The sequence below is a fragment of the Labrus mixtus genome, chromosome 3 (genome assembly GCF_963584025.1).
Source record: "Labrus mixtus chromosome 3, fLabMix1.1, whole genome shotgun sequence".
NCBI lineage: Eukaryota > Metazoa > Chordata > Actinopteri > Labriformes > Labridae > Labrus > Labrus mixtus.
Window position 1 is genome coordinate 27,065,823 of NC_083614.1, and position 25,961 is coordinate 27,091,783.

Consider the following 25,961-nt stretch of genomic DNA (forward strand, 5'->3'; position numbering starts at 1 on the left):
GCCAGTGGCTATATTCCATGACTATGTTTTCAGAAAATGATGTGGGATCCAGGGTTGAAAAAGAAATGAAAAAGTAACATTACTGTTCATTTATTTATTTATTTGGATCCCCATTAGCCACTACCTAAGACGCAACTACTCTCCCTTGGGTCCACTTACACTTTTATGTGAGAAAGAGAAAATATAGAGAAAATATAAAGAGAAATATAAAGCCGGAAGAATGAGTCTTAAAATCTGCAACCAAAATGATAACCAAAGAAATGGAAATTATTCTCAATATGTTGGAACAACCAGCAAGCAGAATGATACAGAGACTTTTGTTACCTACATGTATTTTAACCCACTGTAACTTCACACCATCCCTGCTGTGCTCTAAACTATAATTGTTTACTGGCAAACTGCAATTATATGGCTGTGATAAACACTTGATTCTGATTGGCCAGCAACGGTCTTCTAGGCACGCAGCTATAATCACAGAATCTGAAGGACTAACTGCAATCATATCAATCGGCAGAAAGAGGTCCATTTAATTTGACGTTGGTCTGTTTACTGTTGGAAAAGCAAAAAGGAGAGTATAACAACAGGAAAGGGTAAAAAGGGACCGCAGATGTAAGCTAGCTCAAAGCTAAATATGGTGCAATCATCAATTGGCAACATAAATCTTTTAAATGTTATACATGGTCCCTTTACAAATAAATAATATACAATAAAAAGGAACCAAAACTGGACACAAAGATGGAGAAATCCATGAAACAGAACTAGCCTGTTCCAACATAATGGAACGTGCTATGGGATTCATTTGCTGGTGTTTGAAGACTGCTGATTGAAAAATAAAATATAAACAGACTTCAGCATTGATGAGGAAGAAAAAAACTCAATCAGTTGCTACTCTGATTCATGCCGATCTGTTCACCTTGTCTCACTTCAATGTTCAATTTAATTTAAGTAATTAGTGCTAGGTTTGCCAGTTTGAAGACGTTCTAGGATGGATTGTTAAACACAGTCCACTTGTCAAGTGGGCTTGTCAAGATCAGCTAGCAAACAAAGACGAACCGAGAGATCAGGACATCCTAACAAAAGCATCTGAAACTCACTTAATTCTGCGTCCCAATTTTCATGAAATTCAGTTTGTTAAAAACTGGGTAATTTGAACATAAAACAGCTCAAACATTTGACTTGTGGTTACTCTGATCAGTTATGTGCCTAAACATTACAAATACTTGAAAACTAGAAAATGCAAGCACCCATCTATGAAGATGCTAAATGAGCAGAATATTTCAGATTTTATTTAGTTTCTATCCAACATGTATAGTGTTATAAAGCCACTCTAATTGTAAAAATAATTAAATGATTTCATTAGAAAATTACTTTTTGGTCCCCAGACTCGATGTTCATCCAGTCAGTTCATCCACACATCTTTGGATAACAGCACTTCTAAATACTAGACAGTTGCCATTACGATAACAATCTCACCAATATTATAAATCCTTTAAGTTTAACTTCATTAATTCACATTAGACCCTGACACATGCAGCAAGGAGATGGATTTTGTGTGATCGATGGTGGTAGGCCAGTCTGGGCTAAAATGCCACGGGATTTTTTTTTGTGTGTTCAAGTCCAACCCTGCGTAAAAGTCAAACAAACATCCCCCCCTGAAAGAAAAAAAAAAGGTTATATCTCTGACACAGGGAAGACACTGGCATGGACGTTATCTCCTTTGTGAGCAGGAGCCTGGCATTAGAGAATGAAGAATGACACTGAAAAAGGCCAAATATCACACTCAGCCCTCCCTTTATAGAGGAACATTTCCTGCACCCGTCAAGACGGTGGCGAGTGGCAGAGCTGAAAATGAATGTGATTCTCTCCAGACACTCCCAGGTCCTCTAATGAGACTGTGCTTAAGGTGTAAATTAGTTACACAGCCCCGCTCATCACAGACACTGGAGCAGCACATCCACTGGGCTGCTCCACTTCCAGCAGACATGATGGAGATCCATTTCATGAACATCACTCATTAATATGCTAATGGAGGTCATTAATGGTTGATAGCGGAATTAATGGAATTACAGTACTAAGCGGGTCATGGCCAGGAAGAAAGGGATACAGTTTCAAACAGAAAGCCCTTTCAACGTACAAAGAAAAGTATTTCTATGGAGCAAAGTTTGGAGTGTTTTTGTTGTCGAACAAAAATAGAATATGAAGTGCTTTGTAATTATTATGTTTACTGTTACGTGAGGAGGGCTCTCTTGCAAACAGTATTTATCCAATCAAGTGTTTAAGTAGCATATCATCTCAAATTTAAACTTTGATGATGATGATGATCCAGGAGCTCTGAACAGTGTGAAGCTGGTTATTCAGCACCATGGACAGCTCCACATCCACCACCTTATCAGCATCAACAAGCTCCACACATCTGAAGGGGGTTTATTGTGAATGATAGATGGATTCTGAAGGCAACAACGGTGTTGCTATTCTAATTTAGTGCGCAAATGGATGGATGCGCTTTAAAGGAAATGGTTAAATTAATGACATTTTTTTCAAACAAGTTGTCACTTTTCGCAGCACCGTCCTGATCAGAATTGACAGATAGGAATATTAAAACCGGGTTCGTGTCACAGAGAATACGGCACCAATCTCTGCTGGGACGCGACATAAATCAACTTCAGAGGCAGGGACGGCCACAGCGCAGCACAGCATACTAAATGGACACTGGAAACATGCAGGGGAACTGGGTTAATTAGCACCACTATGGGGCTGCTGTGCTTGTAGAATTCCAAGGGGCTGATTGCTTACCGCAGATTAATTTCTGCTGTTTCCGGGTGGATTTAGTTCCTTTTCTTTAGTCCCAGCGGATCTCAGGGGTTGAAAAATTACCCACAGACACCACCCACATTGTACTGTATATGAAACACCAACGTAACCATTTACATAAGCAACATGGTTCAGCGTTTATGAAGACTGATAACATCTTCAGTTACATGAAAGTACTGGATGCCATCAGTAGTGCATTTTGCTTGGACTATTTGTAATTTTTGATCCTTTGTACATGAAAGTAAAAAAAACGAGTCTCAATCCATATTACAATACATTTGAATTAAACTCTCTTGATACCTTTTTAATGAATCAAGCTTAGTTAGCAAATGCGTGACAAGAATTACCCAGTAATTTCACAGCTCTTTAGCCATTGTGTTGACCACTGATATCCAATGTCCCTGACAGGACTTTATTTGGGATCGTTGCTGATCAAGTTTTGGCTTATGCTGTTGAACTTTTTGTTGAGGGACATTAGCTTCACGACAATACGACACTAGAAATAAAAAAATAAAAAGAGCAGCCCATGCAGGGGAATGTCCGAAAATAAGCACATTGTATAATACAGAAAATATTGACCTTCTAAAAAGTATGTTCGTTTATGAACTCAATACTTGGCCATGGCTCCTTTTTGCATGAAATACTGCTTCATTACTGCATTGCATAGAGGCATATCAGCCTGTGACACTGCTGAGTTGTTATGAAAGCACAGGTAGCTTTGATAGCGGCCTTCAACTCGACTGTTTTGTCATGTCTGGTGCCTCTCATCTTCTTGAAAATACCTCTTAGATTATCTTTATTATATATCTACAATATATAAAGACCTTCCACTTTCAGTCAATTATAGAACATTGAATGGCAATCAGACAAGTTGTAAATGCCACTGTCCTGACTTATTCCTCATTTCAACCACCTAATTGTATATTGGTCTGTAAAAAATGTCTTCATTTAGTTTGAACAGCATTTGTGAGGTTTTTGTGTGTGTGTTTAGGACTATGGATGAAATGTAGCTATTGTGCTAATCCCAGAATATTTCCATTGATGCATACTGTACAGCTGATATGTTGGTTAATGTGCACTAAGGGCAGCACTTAGCTGTCAGACAAAAAGCCAGGCAGAAAGGTCATTCCTGCCTGTGGCCATCAGACTTTATAACTCTTGGACACTGGACCTTTAATCTGGATTTATTTATTTAACCTTGAAACTGTGCAATCTGTCTGCAAACTGGTAAAAATTTTGTTAATATTGAGCCTTATCATTACACCGTGCAATATCTGTTTAACACAGTTCATTGTGTTTATTCATAATTGTAAATATTGTTGTTATATTTAAGTCACTGCACTTATTACATAGCTTATTATCTTATTTCTTAAAAGGTAACAACCAAATTTCCCCCTGAGATTAATAAAGTATTTCTGATTCTGGTTCTGAATGTCGATCAAAGTATCATTAATTGTGCCTTCAAAGTCTTCACAAATGCCCTAAAAAAACAAACAAATGTAACTTCCTATCCCTAAAGTTAGGAAAATGTATTTCCACTCAGATTCATGTGGATATACCTAAGGAGACTCGAGGCTTTGGTATGATATGCACATTTACTATTTCAAGCCACATTTTAGAGTCAGTATTAACTATTTAAAGACATGTTTAACCATCAGGGTGTTTAAAACCTCCTAACACTGGGAAATGTTCACATCTCTGGGGATATTTAAATTTAGTTTCACAAGACTTTTACTTTAAAAAAAAAAAAAAACTCTTTTTACTCTCTATGCATAATGATTATCCATTTCCTGTGGAGCAGTTAGATCCCTCCTGACCAGTTCAAACCCTACATGCTCCATGGCTCTGGTTTTGATCAGTGCCACCTGAAATGAAATCAGGTGCCTGGGCGTACAGTTTAACAGCGCTGATCCCTGTAACTGTAATGTGTGCTGTCATAGTCATTATGAAAGCGCCAGCATCCATTCATTCACTCAGTGGCTTCACGGTCTCTCTGCTGCATGGTGATTTGAGCAGAGCTTCCTGTGCAGAGCCGCTTAATGACTCATGGTTCATGCATAGGCATGCTCAACTAGACAAAACCTAGGAGGATTGAGCTTTTTTTTGCTCAACATCTTCTCTCCTCTGACTAATGTGACGGCTGAGACAGAAAAGGACTTCAGTGTTGACGTCCTCTCTCCGGGCGCTTTCTCTGGACCAGCCTGCCAGGTTATCCGAGTTATTCAATTACTGCCATTGCCCATGTCTTTATAAGTAACTGGGACATTAAAATAACTATATTGGGGCATAAAGTTAATGAGAAGACTCCCATTTCGCTTAGTGCACAGCCTCATTTAAAGTGAGAAGGAAGAGTGTGAATTCAAAAAAAAAGTCGCGTGTTATCATTCTCTCCACGTCGTCTACCTTATTCTACCCCGCTTTGGCAGCTATTACAGAGGGCTTCTTGTGTCTTAAACATGTGACTAAAAGAGAGAGAGAGTGGTGAGAGAGAGAGAGAGAGGGGCAGAGGGGAGAGCTGAGGCGCTCATGCCTGTTATCTGCTGCCGGGCGCCTACACTTTCTACAGGATCGGGCTCCTGCGCTCCTCCACACACACTCTCTCTCACACACACACACACACACACACACACACAGAGAGAGAGAGTCACTGATGCGGAGTAGGCGGGTCGTGTTGTTGGGTTGGAATTCATAACGGGATTTTTTAACCATCTCGGTGGGGCGGTTGTCCGCGTCCCCCTGTAGCCGCATTCCGTCGCATCTGTCCCGACGCTGGACCCCGCCGCTTTTCTGGCTGCAACAAATTGCGCAAACGCGTCTTTTTAATCCTCTAATCGACAGCCCCTGTGCGCTCCTTGAGTCTCTCTCTCTTCTCCTCCTCCTCCTCCTCCTCCTCCTCCTCATCTCTCTCTCTCCTCTTGACTACATCTCCTGCTGGATGATTTCATTTTGTTAACTCATTATCCCCACAAAGGTCAAAGCTTCTAGGAACGTTGAATTGCAGCTGGGATAAAGCGACTTTTTCACCCGCAAGACAAAGTGAAAGTTTCTCGCTGGTGCGGCGGATTGGTCCGGAGCAGCCTACACCACCCTTCACTTTTTTTTTTTTTCTTTTTTTTTTTTTTTTTACGTCTTACCGGATCCCTGAGTGTGTACTGAGTGTTTTTGGAGTGCTTGTTATTTTGTCCCCCTTCACGGAGTTGATATCGAACCCTGATTAACTGTGACATGAGTTCCTCTACAATTTCGGCAAAATTACAAGGCACCGAGAATGGGAAATACTGAGTTAAACTTTATCTGCTGTTCCAAACCGCGGTGAGTTCTTGTAATTATGTTGCTTTTTCTCCACAGTGAAATGTCAATATGTGATTACATATTAGAATTCCTACATAAATGTATAACCATCCTGTTGACATGTGCTGCTTATTTCTCTAGAAAATACACATACCTGCAGTGTACTTGACCTGGATAGCGTTCCAAAAACAAATGTGCTGCGCTGTGACATGTGTGAAATGCTTCCTGGAACTCCCACACACACACACACACACACACACAAACACACACGCACACAGTCACATACCTGCACAAGTATGACAACAGACTGAAACAGGCAAACTCTATTTACTGTCGCCTCCCGGAGAGCGAACACAATATTGCTTTTCATGCCTTGTCAGTACATATATGAGCACAATCAGACTCATCTCCTTTGCTTTCTCAACTGCCTTCCCTTCTACCTCCCTTCCCTGTACACACACTGCCACCCTTTATCTGCCTCCTCCAACAAACATCTCTAATCTATATTCCTTAGGGTGTATTGGCATTCTCGCCTGTAGAGGATCAGATCTCTAACACTGATGTGTGCACAGTGCACGCTTCGCCAAGCAGCAGCGAGGCAGAAAAAGCCCGCTCGCTTTCAGCCCAAAGAAAAAAAGGGAAAACAGTCCCACTGATTTCATAATTATACATTTCACCCTTTAGCATCACCCTCAAAGACAGCACATGAGTCAGGGCAGCCATATGGGACCGTCAGCAGAGGCTCTGATAATGAGCCAAATGCCCTCGAAGCATACAAATAACATTTAAAATGCAATCATACTGGCCCAAGGGCACCCTGGCATAGGTGTTATTTGTAATATTTAAGAAATAAGTTAATATTTATGCAGTATCTTTGAAAACATAGCAGAGGCAGGAAGGTGGTTTTGTAGCTGAGCTTACACTGTGAAGAAGAAAAAAAAAACAGTGCTGTAATTCTCAATGCCACTCGCCACTGTCGGGCAGAAGTGCCAGAGCCTCAGACGGTTTATAGGGCCACAACAGGGCCACTGTTCAGCGGCTGTCCTCATCTATCCTGGGAGACTGGTGAACCCGAGCGTGTCTGGGCCTGAAAGGCACACTGTCCCCTCCCATGAAAAGAGAGATTTCTCTCCCTGTGTCGCTCACCTGCGCCACAAAAAGGGGAAGTTAACAGCTCAACACATTTCTACTTTTCTCCCTGTTAGGATGTCCAGCCAGGGGGAGACGCTTTTGTGTGCCTGCTTTTATGGTAGATTTACCCGTTTGTGCAGGTGTCAATGAGGAGACCGGCTGTCTGTCGTGGAGGAGAAGCTGAGCTTCCAACCAGAGTACCAACCACTCTGCAACAATGCCCTTGGCAAACATTATTTTCTCTTAGTTTCTTTGAATGGTACAGCAGTATGTGCTCAAGCACCACTATCTGCTTCTAGAAATCTTACATCTGTGTACAACCAGGCACTAAAAAACAGACAAAAGGCATCACTGTCACATTGAAAAAAGATCCATATATGTTTGGTTAAAAGAGTTAGGTTACTCTTCAATGTTTCTCTAAAAGTTTCCAAATGGATCAACCATCTTCGGTTCTGGTTCCACATACAGTACATCCTAGAATGGGACAGCAACAGAGGAGCATGTAGATAGAAAAAAGATACTGTAAAATACAATGTCTTCTTTTCAAGCTTTCCTCATAAAGGCCGTGGTAAACATAATCAGCTGAGATCAAAAGTAATTGAAGATATGCTGTAAAATCTTTACAAATAAAATGATTGGTGCTGACTAAAAGCAACGCTACAATTCTACAATTCACTTAGCAGACGCTTTTATCGACAGCAATGAACATCAGAGAGTCAGAACAACACAAGCAAGGAAATAGAGAGGAAGGAAACAATGTCAGTAAGTGCAAAAAACAGCCCTGGAGTCAGATTGGACAAAGATGCACACAGGCAGTGACCAGAGGCAAAACAGTTTCTCTTTATTTTTTTTATAATTTTAATTTAATGTGGTCATCAACGACTGCATCAACAGCTGTTCTTGAGAGTTCTAATCAGTATCAAAACCATCACAAATATCATTATCATCATCATCGCTTTCAAGAATTAAGTGCGTAGGTGTTCATGAAAGAGCTGGGTCTTTAGTTTTTTTCTGAAAGGTGCCAAGGGGCTCTGCAGCTGTCATCAGTTTAGGCTTATTGAACTCAAGTTATTAAGGTGTTTTGGTGTATTGAAAACAGGTTTTTATGAATATTATGGTGCATTTATTTAATTTTATCATCATATCTGTAGTGCAATGTGTTTTTTTGATATTGTAATGCTGTGTGTTTTGATTACACTGGACGTGTACAGGCCCAACAAGAGTTGAAAGTAAGCAAAAGAAACACACCAGCGTCGTGCTCTGTAGAAATGCTAAATTGTACCTTTCTTAGCAATTCAACACAGACATTCAAAGAGGCTACTCGGGGTCATCTATACGTGTCTTAACTAACTCCAACAGGAGGAATTACATGCCTGAGAGGGCGCCTTGTTCTTACAGTTTAGTGTTGGGTGCCTGATTGGTCCGGATCAGGCATTGTTAGTAGGTGTGACGGGCGAGGAGAAAATGGGAGACAAGGGAGGAATTGTGCCTCTCTCCTCCCACACTCACTGTAAACACACCACAAGGGAATGAGGAGACTCTGCGGAGTGAGAATGTAGTTTCAGTTTGACACACAATGTTTCTCCGGTGCTGCAGCTTCCTATGGGGGGAAGGGGGAGGGGGAGGGGGGGAGTGTAAAGCTAACAAGTGTTCCGACTTAATGAATGAGGGCCCTCGCTGCAGTATATTTGATCATACCAGCTATTTGCTTGGAAGTGGGAGTCAGAGGAGGGAGGTAAAAAATGAAGTCTGAATTAAGTAGATAAGGGGCGTAGAGAGAGAGAGAGAGAGAGAGAGAGAGAGAGAACGGAGTATAAAGAAGAAGAGGGAGAAAAGATTGACTGACTGTGCAGTTTTTTGGTGGTATTTTGGAGGTCAAGATTTGCCAGAATGTGCCCGTTATTTCATGATAATGAGCCAAAGCGTGGGGTTTGACTTCAATCTGAAATGATGGAGCATAGTGGGTGCGAGAGCGAGAGCAGCAGAAAGATGAGAAAAAAAGAAAAAAGGAGGAGAAGATCATGAAAAGAGGAAAAAATGTCTCATTGAGGGATTTGGGACCGACTAGGGCATTAAAATAGAATCTCTCAGATTAAGTGCGACTGGGGCATTAAAGCAGAATCTCTTTGAGGCAACTGGTAATTGAATGTTGAGTCTGAAGATACTGTATAAAAGCCCTCTCTCACACACACACACACACACACACACACACACACACACACACACACACACACACACACACACACACACACACACACACACACACACACACACACACACACACACACACACACACACACACACACACACACACACACACACACACACACACACACACACACACACACACACACACACACACACACACACACACACACACACACACACACACACACACACACACACACACACACACACACACACACACACACACACACACACACACACACACACACACACACACACACACACACACACACACACACACACACACACACACACACACACACACACACACACACACACACACACACACACACACACACACACACACACACACTACAGTCGACATGGCAATGCTATATTTCCATTGAAATGTACCTCAGCTTTAAATCAAGGCTGCCCATAAGGGGGGGGGGGGGGTAAAGTGACTTCCTGGGACCTAGTCGCATGGGGGGAGGAGGGCCCTTGGAGCTTAGCAAAAACACGATCCATCCTAATTTTAAGCAACAATGACCAAATTGTATTTGACACCTAAATACTCACGGTTAATTCTTCAAGCAACAAAAAAAGACATTTGATGTATTGGTTCTTGAGTAAGATGGACCCTGTTTCAAAATGTGAGCTCCCTCTTCTTAAAAATTATATGAACCTTTTTTTTTGTAATATTATGTAAGCGGGTTCAGAGGACGCTAATGTTAGCCAGGAGGCTAGCGCTAAAACAACTGATCAAATGTGCATAAGTTGATTTGAATCATATCCTAGCTGGGGCCCATTCACTGGGCCTTTAAGGGCACAGCCATTTCTGTTGACAAGCCTGCTACTAATAACATAATTATTGTCATGAAAATCCCAGTAGAAACTCTGTTTAGTGCACACTTGTGAGGTTGTGATTTCCACATGGATGTTATGCATTAAGTGGTTTAACCCTAAATGTAGTCCTTATCCCCCGTAGCTATACCTTTTGTTATATCTCTAAGGTGTGTTACTCTATCAATCTCATATTTCACGACTTTGGATCAGTTTGTTCTCTATGACCTATATAGGTGTCCTGTGATTATTATTATTATTTTTGTTTTTACGACTGTCTACTGTATTGGAGTCTTAACCAAGTCAAAAACATCATAATGTAAATGGATAGATGCCAAGGGAAACATGAACTCAGTACATGGTTTAAAGTATTACAGAATATTAAGGGGGGGTTTGGGGAAATCAGTCTTTGAGTCATTTTAAGGGCATCAGACAAAGATGCAAATATGTGTCATAGAACTATTACATAATATATAACTATTTAAATATAGAAACAAGTTCACATTTTGCTAAAGTGGTAAACCCTAACATTAATTTATCTTTGTGCTTCAGTCAGTAGTCCTAGAATTTAATACCATGGACACATAAGACGGGCATTATCGTAAAACCTGGTGTATAGGACCCACTTTTTTAAGACATATTTGTCCATCTAAAAAGCTGGCTGTGTCCTGTATACCAGTGCGACCAGTATACCAGTATAAAATGTTGACAAACGTGCTGTCATTATTGAGAGTGCAGCCACCACCATCCCACACTACATGGGACCTGAAGTGTTTGTTGCTGTAAAACTGTGGGGAAACATAGCGATGTAGTCCAGGCTGGCAGCGCCACTTTTTTTTTAAACATATTTTCTCCCTTATTAACTCAAAATAATTTTTCTGCTAAGTCACATTAATCGTGCAATCGGAACCCCCAAAATGGTTCTTTTTGTTTTGTAATGTGTACCCAGCTTAAGGGGCTACAAAAGGGTGACAAATTGTGAATTAAAGAAATCAATGGGCTTTCACATGCTTAATAAATACACAGCCTGTCACAGCACCTGAACTCTCATCTCTCAGATAATCACCAATTATGTTGTTGTGAAAACTCCCATCAGCTGCTCAGGTTCAAGTGTCCTCTTTTCCTGAACAAGTACACAAAGTTGCATACAGCTAGTGTACACCAATCTTTTATAGCCCACATAGTGTGCAAAAGGTTGAGCTTCAATAATACGACATAACAAAATTAGACTGTTTTGAAAACATACATCTGCTAGACACCCACTGCGACATTTAAAGGATGTGAAGTAAAAGTGGTCGGACATAACGTCTAATTTGTTTCAGTTGTTGGCATTCAAGAAGCCGGCATAAAAGCAGAAGACACGCACAAAATAAAGCAGTCGACGGGAATAGGGAGGGAAGAAATGCGGCCCCTTTAATTTAAGAGGCACCTTTGTCCCTGTTTGCACAAGGCCACCAGCAGAAGAGCTCTGTTTGTATTTTACTCTGATTTATCGAAGCTTCACTCTCTGTATTCTCTCGGCCGCTCGATGATATGCAGCCATAAAAATAAAAAAAAAGCAAGCATGAAGTTTACAGTCTGTAAAGCCATCATTAAGGGGAATTTTGACGCTGTTTGCTTTCAACTCGAGTTTTTAGTGTACAATAGCTTCCAATGATTTAATGCAACATCCCTTGTACATTAAAAAATGGCACACTTAACTTGCTTAAGTCAACACATGTACAAACATATAGACACTGATAGAGACCAAGAGCCGAGCAAAGGATTGAATCTGTCTAAATAATTAATCACCCATCGCTGCACCAGCCATTGAGTAGAGGGAAAAACACACTCGGAAAATAGCCTTACATAAACAGTTCCTACATGCACCCACACAACTCTGATGCTCGTCAGTTGTTGAAAATTGAGATTTAATTTAAACAAACATGGAATTGATTGGGTTGCTGCATAGACTGTATAACACATGGACGTATGCTCAGTGACGTCAGCCTTTCCTGAAGTGGAGTTCTGAAGCCCAATGATGGAGGTTTCCATGTTGGAAATGTTGGGGGCGGCTGTGGCTCAGTTGGTAAAGTCGGTCGTCTCTCAACCAGAAGGTTGGGGGTTGGATCCCCAGCTCCTGCAGCTACATGTCCGATGTGTCCTTGGGCAAGACATTTAACCCCAAATTGTATGAGTGTGTATATATATTTCTGATGGTCACTTAACATAGCAGCCTCTACCTATCAGTGTGTGGGTAGGAGTGACATGTGGTGTCAAGTGCTTTGAGTAGTCAGAAGACTAGAAAATACAAGCTCAAGTCCATTAAGTCAAGTCAAATTAACGTTTGGTCAACACAGAAACAGTTAAAGAGGTGGAGCTGACACAAGCTCCTCTTGGAAAACAACAACAACTCACCTGCCTGTCAGTCAGATAAGCCACACAACTAATTATGCCCAAGTCTTAGGCTTAATGAAATTATAAAGGATAGGTTATAAAAATAATTCAGTTAATAATACAGTGTGAACAAATTGAAAATGAGCTTTTCAGACCAAAATCGTTTGGAACCAGGCTGTATCGATGTCTATTTCTGCTGTCAAAATGGGCATTTTAACATGGGACTTAAAAGGACATCCAGCACTTGTGCAGCCAGCCTCAAGTGGATAGTCGAGTAACTGCAGTTTTTTTTGCCCTTCAGTATAGGTGTCTGTTCTTTTTTAGGTTGCTATTTAGTTTGGTGGCTTTTTTGGATTCCCTTTTCATCTTTGCACAATAGACTGTGCAACACAATGATTCACATACTTTTTTTCTACTGGGCCCCCCTTGAAATGAAAATGAATGAAAATCTTTTCAAACCCGCCCACCCTTCGCCATACACATAAACATAACGATATAAACTAAACTCACTGTCAGTCAAGCATTTTGCGAACAAATTCCTGTATTTTTAGAATTCATCCCAAACACAGTCTGCAAAAAGTACAGAATAGCAGATTCAGTGTGACAATGAACTGAAAGAAACTAACAAGCAGCTTTTACAGAGGAAGCATTTAAAATCCTGCAACAAGAAACTTTGCAATTTGCAATATGTACCAACAGTAATGTATTTTTTACCTGAATCTCTGAAGATGACCCACTACCTCAAAATGAAAATAAATGATGAAAGTCTTTTCAGATTTATACATCCAGTCCTGCAATCATTTCTATGACTAGTGTGGGCTTGTTGTGTGCTTCAGATCTTCTCAAGTCTGTTCATTTCCAATGTCCAGCTTTGATCTGTGTTTGTTGATTGGAGCAACTGCAGAGAAACCTTTCTCACACAGGTAGGATGTGTCAGAATTCATTACACACTGTTGTACAGTTGAAATCAAGGGCAAGATATGACTCATTACAACTACTAAAACAAAGACAAGAAAATAAATCTGGTGTAGATACATTGTCAGCCTCATGTTTACCTGGAAGTCCTCTCACACAATATGCCATGCTTTGATAGCAGTGCAGAATGGTGCGCATTATATTTTTTATCCAGCCTTGCCTATGCCCCCAGTCATAACCCCAGGCCCCCCTCTAGGGGCCAAGTGCCTCACTTTGTGACTCTCTAGTATAACACAAGTTGACTTTGCAACAATAAATAATCATTGGTTTTTGAACATCCTATGAAGCACTTTGCGAATGCCATCTTGTTTTTTTGGAACAAGTGACCATATTTGGACGATTGGGCCAACACTGATTGTTACGTCTCTATCTTTGCTGATGACATGATGCCATGGTGGCACATTTTTTAACAGCTGGCAACATACTAAAGCTTACTTATCTTTACATATATGATTACATTTTCAAAACATCATGTTGTATTACAGAAGACTTGAGACTAGAAATTGAGTGCATAAACTAATAAGACAAACGTTTGCTGTGGTAATAATGTGAGGAGCATGTGAGTGTTGGCTCATATTCATCTCTAGTTTCTGACAATGGGATCAATGTAGTCGCCCCCTGCTGGTCATTTTTCCTGTTGACTTCACTTTTTAAACCAGATGGTGTGTCCACCTTTTTATTAAAAGTATCTGGCGTAAGGCGACTGGGCTTGTTTCTTTCCATCTATCCTCCATAATGAATTGTCACTGTATTAAAAAAAGGAGGGTTTGCAGTGTTTGTTATCAGTTTATTGCTTCCTCCTACAGCCAAATGTTCCTCTTTCTTTTGTGAGAGGAAGGATTTGTTTCCCTGATCTGTTTCCAAGCTGGCCGTGGAGATGTTTGCTGGAGAGTTTCTGTGCTCTAACGAACTACTGTATTTTGTAGACAGTGGTAGATGGATTAAAGGGGATTTTACAAAGACAGAGTTTATGCTGTGACGTATGCTTCCTAAAAAGACAAGTCTACTGAACCCAACTGCACTACCGTAAAGAGTCCCAGAGTGCATTTGAGGCAGTAACACTGGCTGGTTTATTGGCTTATCTGTTTTCTGGCTCCCCTGTTGATCAGCTGCTGCTGTATCAGAGGGAGGAAGCAGAAATTCTGGACCGTTTGGAATTCTTTTCAACAAGCAAACTTTAACACACAACCATAGTAGCCATGCATACAGTGTATATCGATCTAAAGTCTGGAGTTGTGACTCAGCCATCTTTGTCAGCTTTCAAGATAAACCATTTTTTAATGGCTTGGCACTTTATAACTTTTGAGAATGTAATTAGAATTGCCAATTAACATTGGACATGATGACAAGTTTCAGGATGCCACTGGAAGTTTCCAATTGGGACCTGGGCCTGGATCAGAGTACACTTGACCCCACATTTTGGTTCATTGGATCAGTGTTAACACAAACTTACCATATTCAGGTAATGTACTCGATCCCACTTACTTATATACAGAAGTAGTCTTGGGCACAATTCATGTGTACTCGAGTAAGGTCCACAAGGGGTGTTAACACAACAGTGCTCAAACAAGGAAGTAGGACGCTACATGACGTAATTCTTATAGGCTCCTGTAGCTTCGGGCACATTTTGTCCTCCGTGCTGCACGGTAGATGTGAAAGTAGGAAGAGGGTCATTACGGGCGTCTTTGAAATAACAAAAAAATCCACAGTTAGCAGGATGGACTCTGCTTCTTGGCAGATTTGCGAACCAATTATGGGCATACTGCCACTTGCTGTATCGGACTGTGTACATACACAAGTGTACTCGGGCATGGAACGATGTTACTAATGTGAACACTGACCAGAGGTTGAGAGGGGGCTGGGGAGCAATTGTGAAAACTACAATACAGAGTAAAAAAAAGCTGCTGGCTTGGTGTCTCTTATCAACGCATCCTCATATAAATGTTATGCATACATTTTGGGTTTCTCATCCTATGAATGGCCAATGTTTCGTCATCCCTCGTTTGCTAAATCAGGGGTTTAAGAAAGCTAAAGTTTAGCCATTAGAATGAGGTCTAAAAATACAGCATCTCCCTATACCGTAGTGTAAATCATTATAGTTGGAGTCCATGTAAATAACTAATATAAATAAGTTTCTTTGCTGAGTGACTAACTTCACTTAAACTCATTTACATACAAAGAGGATTATAGGAGATAAGGAATATTGCAGCCAAAATGCAAATCATAGTTTAAGCCAAAATTCGGAGTGATAAAGCGGAAGTTATTAAGAAAAAAACAGAGTTAACGTGCGTGAAATTATGCTTCAGAGTGTTCACTTAGTAAATCAGAAGTTGGACTGTAGACCACAGAGCTACATTTTTAATAAATATGTCTCTGGTGATGGAGGGAGAATCTTCAAACACCAAATTGGAACATCTCGAGGAGGCTCACAGGTACATTTAGCAGTCTACACAGCAACACCTGTACCACAGTTTGTGCAGAAAAAAAAAACACACACCCTCACACACACTTTAATTTCACCTTCCCTGCAGCAGCTCAGCACTGCTAGGTCCTGAATTATTGCTTTGAGTCTTCATGTCTGCTGTTAGATCATGTCATGTTTGTAGATGTGTGTGTTTGTGCATGTGTGTAAGCACTTAGTGACATTTTCTGTCTTTCATGTCTGCTTCCCAGGACACCACGGGAGCTCATCCTTTGTATTTGTTTGCAAGGCAGCCGGATGAGTGCAACTGGCAGTCACATGTTATAATTTCACAAAGGCCGTGTTTTACCGCTGACGCTGGTATGAGAGGCATTGTTGACAGTTGTTGGGGGAAAGATAACTGGGTTAATTAGGGCCAAAAACCTCATTAGTCAGCACGGAGGGGAAGATGTAAAGTTTAACAGTTCCTGTTTCCTTACTTTGAGGATGGTTTTGGGGTTGGCTCGGGGACGGGTTACAAAGCTGATCCTGTTGAAGAAATTCTCATGAAATGTTTTAATTAAACCCTCCAACCTCTCGTTTATATCTTTTCTTCTACTGTAATTTTCCTCAAATGCTTTTTGGTAGCCTTTTTTAAAACATGCACTCCTGAAAATGTATAGAACATTTTCGAAGCTTGTCCCTGAATTATTCTAGAGTTGCTTTCACATGTTCCTGACAGTGGGAAGTTTTCAGACGGGAGAGGTATTCAGGGTCTGAGGGGGTGAGCCATGTAGTAAAAAGAATGTGCGGAGATTGAGGATGAGCGAGAGAGTCCACAAAACGATGACAGTTTTAGCCTCAGTATCAATGCTGGACAAATTCACAGCTGAGAGCGGTGGATAAAAAAAACTGGAGAACAGAAAACTTAATGAAGCAGTTTCATAACATGCATGAAGATCACATCTTGCAGACATTAAGGTACTTGAGGTTATGTAAGAAGAGGGCTTGAGTGTGAGAGATCATAAAAAGAGACATATACATTTGCATATTCGCAGTGCCAGAAATGGGGAACAGAAGGTCCCAACGGTTGAAGGATAAAATCACCCCCTCCCACTCCTTTGCAGGGAATTTTTCTGTATGTGAAAAGCATCAGCATGTCCAGCCTTATCATAAAATATTTACTAGGGGGGCTGGAAGGAAAATTCTATGTAAAGTCTGGGTCTAACTTTGTCTGCTTGTTTTCACACATGCAGCTCAACCCGGAAATCTTTGGACATTTAAAGGAGTTTGGTGAATGTGGGAATGGGGCTTGATTGCGAGAGACTCATTTCAATTTACATACTGGCAGTGCCCACAGAGAGATGCTGTTTGGAAGCTTCCAATTGTGGAAAAGGACACACACTTGCACATATCTACACACACATACACTCAGGTGGGTGACCATTACAGCTGGCACCCTACAATAAGTGAGCAGATGTTTGGGGGGGCCGAATGCTCTCTTTTGTGCCGGTCTCCAATGGAAACGGCTGCTGAAATTCTCAAGAAAGATTAGGCTTGGGAGCTCCCACATCTCATCAAGCTTACAGTATCCTCTGAAACACAGGGTGAGAGTCAAGATCCAACACCGCAGTCAGTAGCAAGGCCTGTTTATCTGGAGGAAACATTTCCACAGTTCCACAAAGTTACCGGAAGTGCTGCAGCAAAGCCCGAAAGATTTTGTGGAGACAGATAAATCTATTCATCACAAACAAAGATTAGTACCAGAGGCCCATAAATGAAAAATGTAAGCGTGTTTCTGATGTTCTCTTTAGTAAAATCAATTAAGATATTAACTCAGAGTGTCGACAACTGCCAATTTGGTTAATTCAGCTCAAGAACTCTCAATCTCAATCAATCACATCCTTTGAAAACAAGCGCAGAAGAATGTCAAGAATATCAGCACTCGTGCCTTCGAGGAAATGATCTCTTTTCCTGAGTGACACATTTGCAAACACTTTATTCCCCCCCCCCCCCCCCAGAGGCTGTTCATTTACGAGACTGTAACAGCAGTATCAGAGGAGGACGTGACGTTTTTCGTAGTGTGAATGCGTGCCTTTTGATCATTCGGATGAAAAGCAGAATCACAAAGAGAGTTGTCATCTCACACAGAGGTTCCAAATAGCCAGAGGACATGGCCCACACTGTGTATGTGTCATACCTTAATGTAACCACCAGTAAGCCTCATAATGGAAAATGTCTGACTGGCTGTTTTATTTGCTTTTTTAACATCATGCCTCAGGAAAGAACATTGTGAGATTTGACTAAGCTTTGACTATGTTGTCCTATTTCTTTGACTACCAGTCTTAACATGGATTCTGTTTTACATGGAAGTAATGTTTGATGTACAGATGAGAACTCTGAATGAACCTGTTGAGTTGACTTGTCCAAGTCTCTTCAGGATTCATGATCAAGGCATACTGGACCATTAGTTTGTCCTATAGTTACTCAAATCAGTCTCACAGCTGTTTGTGGACATCGAGTTTCCACATAAAATTCATTAGTTTAGTTCTTACCTGCACAGTGAAAGCCTTAGGAGATACAGAGCTTGAGAGTCTTCTGGGGTGGAAGTCAGGGGCAAGTCCTGTGTGTGCTTGACTCACGCATTGCACCTAAAAGGTAGAGAGAGAGTCACATGTGAAACTATAGTGGGCTTATTTTTGAATTGTTCAAAGACTATAAACGTCTGGATGTTTTGAGAAGTGAAGCTAATGAAGAAGTGTCTTAAACCTGCATTCTTATTAAGGCCAGCAGGGGGGAACTACACTGGTGAAAAGACGTAATTTTGTATGAAACCAGGTACAAATTTTTTCCTAATTTTGACTTGATTTACTACCTCAGTAAAACTTTTCTTCATGATTTTACTCAGTAGCTAGTTTGAAGTCTTTTTTAAGCATGATGTTCAGTTTGATCCAAAGTATAAAAAAAGATGGTTAAGCATCAGAGTGTAGCCGACTTGAGTGACACGACACCACTAAAGTGACCTGTAAGCCATGTTGGAGTCATAACAATGGATAGCCACTCTCATGTTGAAGTATTTTTTTTATTTCTTCCAAAATGCAGAAACTGAGGTTTCAAAAGAAGGATTCACAAACTGTGTTGTAGTACTCAAAAGGCCGGTCACAAGGCTACTTTTTCAAGGTCTCGTCCCGGTATCGGAAGCATTTTTACCTTGTCTTGGTCTTAGATTGGACGGACTCCGGAATTAAAATCAAAACTGGTCAAGACCAGCACTGACAGTCTACTTTTCCACATCATTACTGTGATTAGAAGGAGAACAACAAATTATTTTTTTCCCCCCGCTTATGGCCGCAACCTTCCCGGTGTTACAGTCTACTGAGACTCGCCCGGCCTTGGTCTTGGTCTTAACTACAGTAGGTCTCGATCCCTAAATGTCTTGGCCTTGGCAATTATATGATGGCATACCATTTAAACATATCTACTTATCCTACCTGCTTAAACAGCATATAGCTAACCACATAATGTTAATGTTGTATTTTCAGTTCCACATACCTTTATCTAACCCTGCCGACTACAACGCAGGGCTGCTGGCCTACAAGAGTGACTTTTGGACCACATGGGGCTAAAAACAAAAATGAGTCAGGGAGTTAGGGACTCAAGATGAGAAAGGAGACAAACCCCCCTAAAATGGGGTTCTTTGTACAGAATGGTTTACTGGTAGCAACCAAACCATCAGGTGGGTATATCAGGAGTAAGTCTAGGGCTGCAGCCCCACGACTTAAGATTGTAAATTTTGGTATTGTAGGCTATAAATTTGTACTTTTAACCTACATCATGTTATATTATTTACATCACCCAACTTAACTAGCCAAACAACAAGCTGCTTTCCAACCCTTACCTAGTACTGACCATGGCCTTGTTTCCAACAAATAATCATAGGACAACCCATTTGTATCCACCAACTGCCCTGTAATCTTTAGAAAAAGTGATTGATTTGTAAATCATCCAAGATGTCTTTGGGTTTTGGGGACAATAAATATATTTCTGGAAGAAGACGATGAAAGCTGCTGATAATGCCCACATTGTGCCACCACCACCACATAATGCTGCCTTGCTAATTGGTAAGACAAGGTCCTCATGAAGTATATTTATATTTGATGCTAAATGATGCACAAAAAAGGAAATACCTGTCCAAGTAAGATTATATATATATATATATATATATATATATATATATATATAAAGCATATAAGACAGTCTTTACTCTTTAGTCAAAAAGCTAATGGTGTCAGGAAAAAAAGAAAGAAGCTGAGACACAGACAGCACTTCTTTCTCTACCATTGATCTTCTGGGCCTTTTGGTCAAGTAATGACGAGACATTAAACCTTGCAAATGATGGAAGTCATCATGGACAAGTTGTTAAGCATTTCTGCAGCTGAACTATTTGATATTCAGTGGTGCTTACTGAATATGGCCTGCCATTATGACGGGCAGTGGGCTTAAAAATGTTGTAGAGTTTGATCCACTTTTGGCTGTGCTTCACTCGATTGGCCATTTGTTAAACACACTTCTCCCTCCATGGAAAAGGCCGAAAAAAAGAGAGACCGTTTAGAGCAATCGTTCTCCCTTGCAGAAATAAACACGACCTTGCCATGTAGTGTCATTTATTTAAAGATAAATTATAATGTCTGTGCTTCTCTTACGCTCAAACAAACGTCATATTTCTCTTCTCCAAATGTGTTGAACTTTTTTTTTTTTTTAGCCTATGGAAGAAGAATTGCATGTCATATGACAAGGCTGAGGCGATTGGAGAAATTGTCAGCCAACATGTGCAACCATAGACAGAGCAATGTTATAAACCTTGAGGGCCAATAACAGATGTTTCCAGAGAGCAGGAAATAATGCTTCTGAAGGCTCAAACAGTTTTTAATTTAACTTAACATCATGATTACCTTGGTGCTTGGAGAGTATGTCTGGCATAATTTAGAGGGAGCTTATGAAAACCTTCATAAAAAAAAACAGTCACTTGATAGCTTGAATCTACATGCTTGATTGGTAAAAGGGCTGTATTGGCTGTATTTGCTTCATCTCGCCTTTCACAGATATTATTCTTAGCATTTGCCTATTCAGGGAATGTGAGTCCTCATTACATCCATGTGTGAGAAACTCTATTCCCCCCAATCATTTGCACTCCCTTCACAATCCCATTGAGAGGACCTCACAGGAACAAACAGAGCTTTCATTTTATACAGAGGATCCAAACAGCCCCGGGTTATTGCTAGCCCACGTTGTGCAAAATCATATTTGAGTGGATCCACTGGAGCCCCGGCATTTGTCTACTGCTAAAATTGAAAATTCCTGCTTGCTGTATCACCAAACATTTGATTTGTTGTTTCTAGATTATGTGGCTCCTTCCTGCCTCAAGGAGGAGCATTTTTTCACAGTGATGAAAAGCAGTATTTGCATAAGGTTGGAAATGTGACAAAATGGCCTTGTAAAGTGAAAATGGCATGTATCTGATAACACCCAGGCAGCCGATGACAAAGACTTAGTGGATGGCTTTGTTCGGGAGATAATGTGATTATAAGGCTGGCACAGACCTGTCAGAAAACAATGAATGTTTACAGGCAGGACTGTCACATCAAGTGTGTGAAAAAAACATGGAGTATGTGAGTCAGTGGGCTTTGGAGGCATTTCAGAAAGAAAAAAAATGGAGAAGCAGAGAGTGGGTGGTTTGAGGAAGGAGAGACAAAAGAAAATGACAAAGATGGGTGCGAGCGCAGGGGAAACACAAGGCGGTGAGCAACAGGGAAGAGAGCGAGCCCAGAGTTTTCCTGCCTCAGCTTTTTGGACAGCTGCCTGTTGGATGATAGGATTAAAGAGTCTTTTAATACGACCTCTGCACTCTTTTTTGATATTAACACGCCACCCGCTCCCCTCTGAGAGAGGTCGCTGTATACACAACATGTACCATGTAAATCAAGTCAGTGCCCACCTATAAAACTCAAGAGTCAAAGTGAAAGCGTTTGGATTCAGTTAACAAAAGATGCACTTGAAGCGGTTTTGTGGCCAAGTCAGTTGCAGAGTGCGCATGTTCTTATCAGCCCTTTTCAGACTTCAGTCCCACGCTGGCTCCACTGAAACTGTCTTGCCTTTGTTACTACGATTGAAAACGGGTACAAAGGTACCATCACTTTGTCCCCCCATTACCCCCCCCCCCTCCACGACATTCAGATTGAAGATGAAACGTCACAGAGGCGTAAATTTAGCAGCTTGAAACGTCAGTCTGAATACGGCTATTATCAAACGAGTTCTCCCTCCCAAAACTGTTGAATACAAAATGTTGGCTGGTGGCTCAATGTGTCCATCAAGCATCATCTATGGACGCTGTCATCTATCTTTCTTTTTTTTTACTTGGTGTTAAAATCATTAACTGTAGTACTAATAGCACAGGGCCTAATTTCTCTACAGTAATACACCATGATTGAAGCTGTCACATTGAACCAGAATCTTGAATACAGTTTGTTCAAAGGAAAATAACAGAAAAATGTTTATGTAATCAAATATATCTAGTCCTGGTTTTTATCTGGACAAAACCTACAGTATGAAAATGTTTATTTACAACATTTAAAAGGTAGTCTTAATAAATGTGTTTTGCAATAGAATGCTGTTTTGCTTCAGTGACAAAGTTGATAAAGTACATACGGCATTAGGACTGGAAAAAGCTAAGGTTTATGTCCCTATAAAATATCTCACCAAATAACATTATTTTATCAAACATTGAATATTTAAATTACAGTTACTGTAAAGATATTTTAGTTTGTGTGGAGTTTGGCGCCCTCTGTGGAAAAAACGTGTAGTGCGAGTTCCTCACAAAAGCAATGGTAATCCAGAATTTATAATCATGAAATCTCTTTTTGGATCATCAGTTTTCCTTGGAAAAAAGTGGTTAAAAGTGAGCTGGATTACCTGACCCTTGGTGGAAATGTTTTTTTCCAAATCTGGATCATTCTTACCCTGATTAAACCTTCTGACCAACTGCGCCCAGAATTTAAAAGAGATTTATAGCAATTCAAGCATAAAGCATATGTTTCCACAAATCTATACAAGTAATTTATATGCCTAGACATAACTAAGTAGGATTGACTATCAGTTGCGATGCAAATGCAACCATTTCTCAAGTCAAATATTGTATGTGTTGATTGATTGATTGGACATGCTAATGATTGTTGCATGTCCAATCAATCAATCAACACAGATTTGACATAACGTGTTAAGAAACATCAGGCTACATTTAATGAATAAAAAGTGGTCCAACGGTCTACAGTTCACCCTAATTGAATTGCTTTTATTTTAACTGAATGTTAGACACTTGTCATATTTCTGTTAGCTTCCTTGACTGCAGAGCATTATGGCACCTTTACTGTCATATTTTGAGTTGGCCACAGCTGGCCAGGCTGCCTTGCCTGAAGCGTGATGAGTGAGAATGTGTTGCATTTTATCACAACTTACTTTAGAACCTGACTCTAAACGACAATAAGACACAACTTTGTGTGTGTTCTGACAAACTCTGACACCACAGTGTAACTCTGTACACTGTGTGGCCCTCTGGAAGGATGAAACAGGAAAGTTTGATGTGCAAGCGTGGCAGAAGATAACAGAAAAGATGGGAAGACAGTGGTCCTCTGTCTCTGTGCCAATAAAGAATTCAACGCCGCTGGAGCGAGAGCAGAGATTGCTGAAGGACTCGTTGGCAGTTTGACTGCATGAACAACAAAAGAAAGTTAGACAAGACATGTAACTCTATTATGTAACTCTTGTTTGTTACTCTTAGATGCTGATCACAGTTGTACCAAATCACTGCCTACACATGATGCTTTAAATGGTATAAAGTTTGATAAATATTTTTTATCTGTAAACTTAGACATCTGAAACAGATGGGTATTTAAGTAATATAGGGACTAAACTAAAAACTCCATACATGTTGCATTGACATTATAGTAGCAGATTTTGTTTTTTTTTACATTTAAAGAGTTTTGCACATGGCTATAGCTAAATGGCTGCAAATTCATGGTAACAAAATTTCAACAAGATTCACATTGACATCAGGATTCTTTCAGCCACATGTAGCATCTCAAGAATTGAGAAGAAGTCTAGATGACAACGCCTAAACCCAACAGGAAAGTCAGACTTAAAGAATTCTTAATATAGTGTGAGTCCAATGCAACTCCAACATTGTCTCCAATTGCACCAAAGTACTTTAAAACCTGTGTTTTGTAATTGTAAGTTAAAAAACTGGAATAAAGGCCAAGGTGGTAAAAAAAAAGCAAGCAGTGGAAATGGTACAGCAGCTGGGTGCTATGAGTGGGAATTACTTTAAAATATAAATCCTCTAACCCCTATAATAGCTCCATCTCCTCTAGCTGTCTCTACAGAGTTTGATCCATTCAGCCTTTTATGTGCATTACATGAGAGAAAATGAGCGAAGATAGAACTGTGTTAATCCCAAAGGAAAATCTTGAAGCTTTCGGCTGACATTTTGGGTGCAAAATATCAGCACAAAAGAACAGTTTCTGATGCATGTCCATTTGTGTTTTGGAGTAGGAACAAGAGGTTTTTTGGTTTCCCAGTGTTATAATTTAAACCACTTCATTACCTGCAATCCAGTGAGGGTTGTCCTCCTTCAACACTCGTCAGGGTTTTTAAACCTGCTCATCAGGATGCAAAGCAGCAATGCTGGGAGGTTCGGAGAACCAAATAAAACCAACACTCCAGGAACTTGGTATAGAGAGCTCCACTTTTCTCTTTACTTAGAATTAGGAGCCAAAGATGCTTTCAGTACAAATCTTCACATTAAAGGTCTGTGAAGATACTTGATACTTGTTCTTCTTCTGCTGTTGGTTTTTAATGGTGGTTTGCATCCAAGGTGTTGCATTACCGCCAACAACTAGAAAGTGCTCCCCATTTGTGACGTCTCCCTTTCTATAGTGCAGACAGTATCGTCTGAGTTTTCCCAAGTCCATCCCTAAGTTAGACATCATACTCTTACCCTGTTATGTGTATATAGTCCAGAAATCTTTGAGCAGCATCCAACTCCATTTTGAAACCAGAAGGCTGCTTGTTCTTCTTCTTCTTTGGTTTTTATTGGCAGCTGGCATCCAAAAAGTTGCATTACTGCCATCTGCTGGATTTATCTATCCCTCACATTTCTAAATCCTCCTCAACAGACCTGTTCTCAAAAGATATTTAAACAAGCACCTTTCGGCCTCTCCCTCTTTCACCACACTCCTATATACTTTTTAAATATCGTCTTACTCGTCTATCTCTCTCCATTTCTGACATCATGCTCTGCCTATGTGTTAAATACTTTCTACATTTAATAAGTACATGTTCAGAAAGCTTCTTGGATCAAACTACAATTTAAATACTTCATGGTCACACCACATTGCTGCATAAAAAAGGGTCAAATTCAACAAACTATCAAAGCTTAAAAACGTAATTGACAACAATATGTCCACTAAGGCATCAAAATGAAAAACTACTTGAAGGGATCTTCAAGCTAGAGTCGAGTGTGAACACTGGTGGGAAATGTTGTTTTGTGTCATCATTCAAGTGATTTTTTTACATTTGGAAATGAGCATACCAGACCTCAGCTACGGAATCTTTATCTCTGCTCGAGGCTATCTCAACATTAAGACATGTGCTAGCATGACAAGCCCTCTCCCCATCTTCCAGTCAAGTTGTATACTAATGTAGGTGATAAAAGCGTAGAATAATAACAATATAAAAGTTTTCACTAGGCTGCATTGATTTGTTCTCCTTTTTTTCCACTAATTGAAAAAAATAGAGTGAAGATTGAATCTACTAAAACAGCCTGGTGGAGACAAATTTACTAAATCACAAAAAAACATTTAAATGCATGAACAGATACTCCTTCACACATTGG

General features: G+C 40.3%; 1 protein-coding gene across 1 annotated transcript in view; it reads left to right on the top strand.

Annotated features, from left to right (window-relative positions):
* The first annotated feature begins 5,303 nt into the window (after positions 1-5,303).
* Positions 5,304-25,961, top strand: part of LOC132969366 (BMP/retinoic acid-inducible neural-specific protein 3-like) — a 64,933-nt gene continuing 44,275 nt past the window's right edge. Inside the window, exon 1 of the mRNA XM_061034328.1 lies at positions 5,304-6,123. The gene's annotated coding sequence lies outside the window, so the exon portion shown is untranslated. The remainder of the gene's footprint in view (positions 6,124-25,961) is intronic.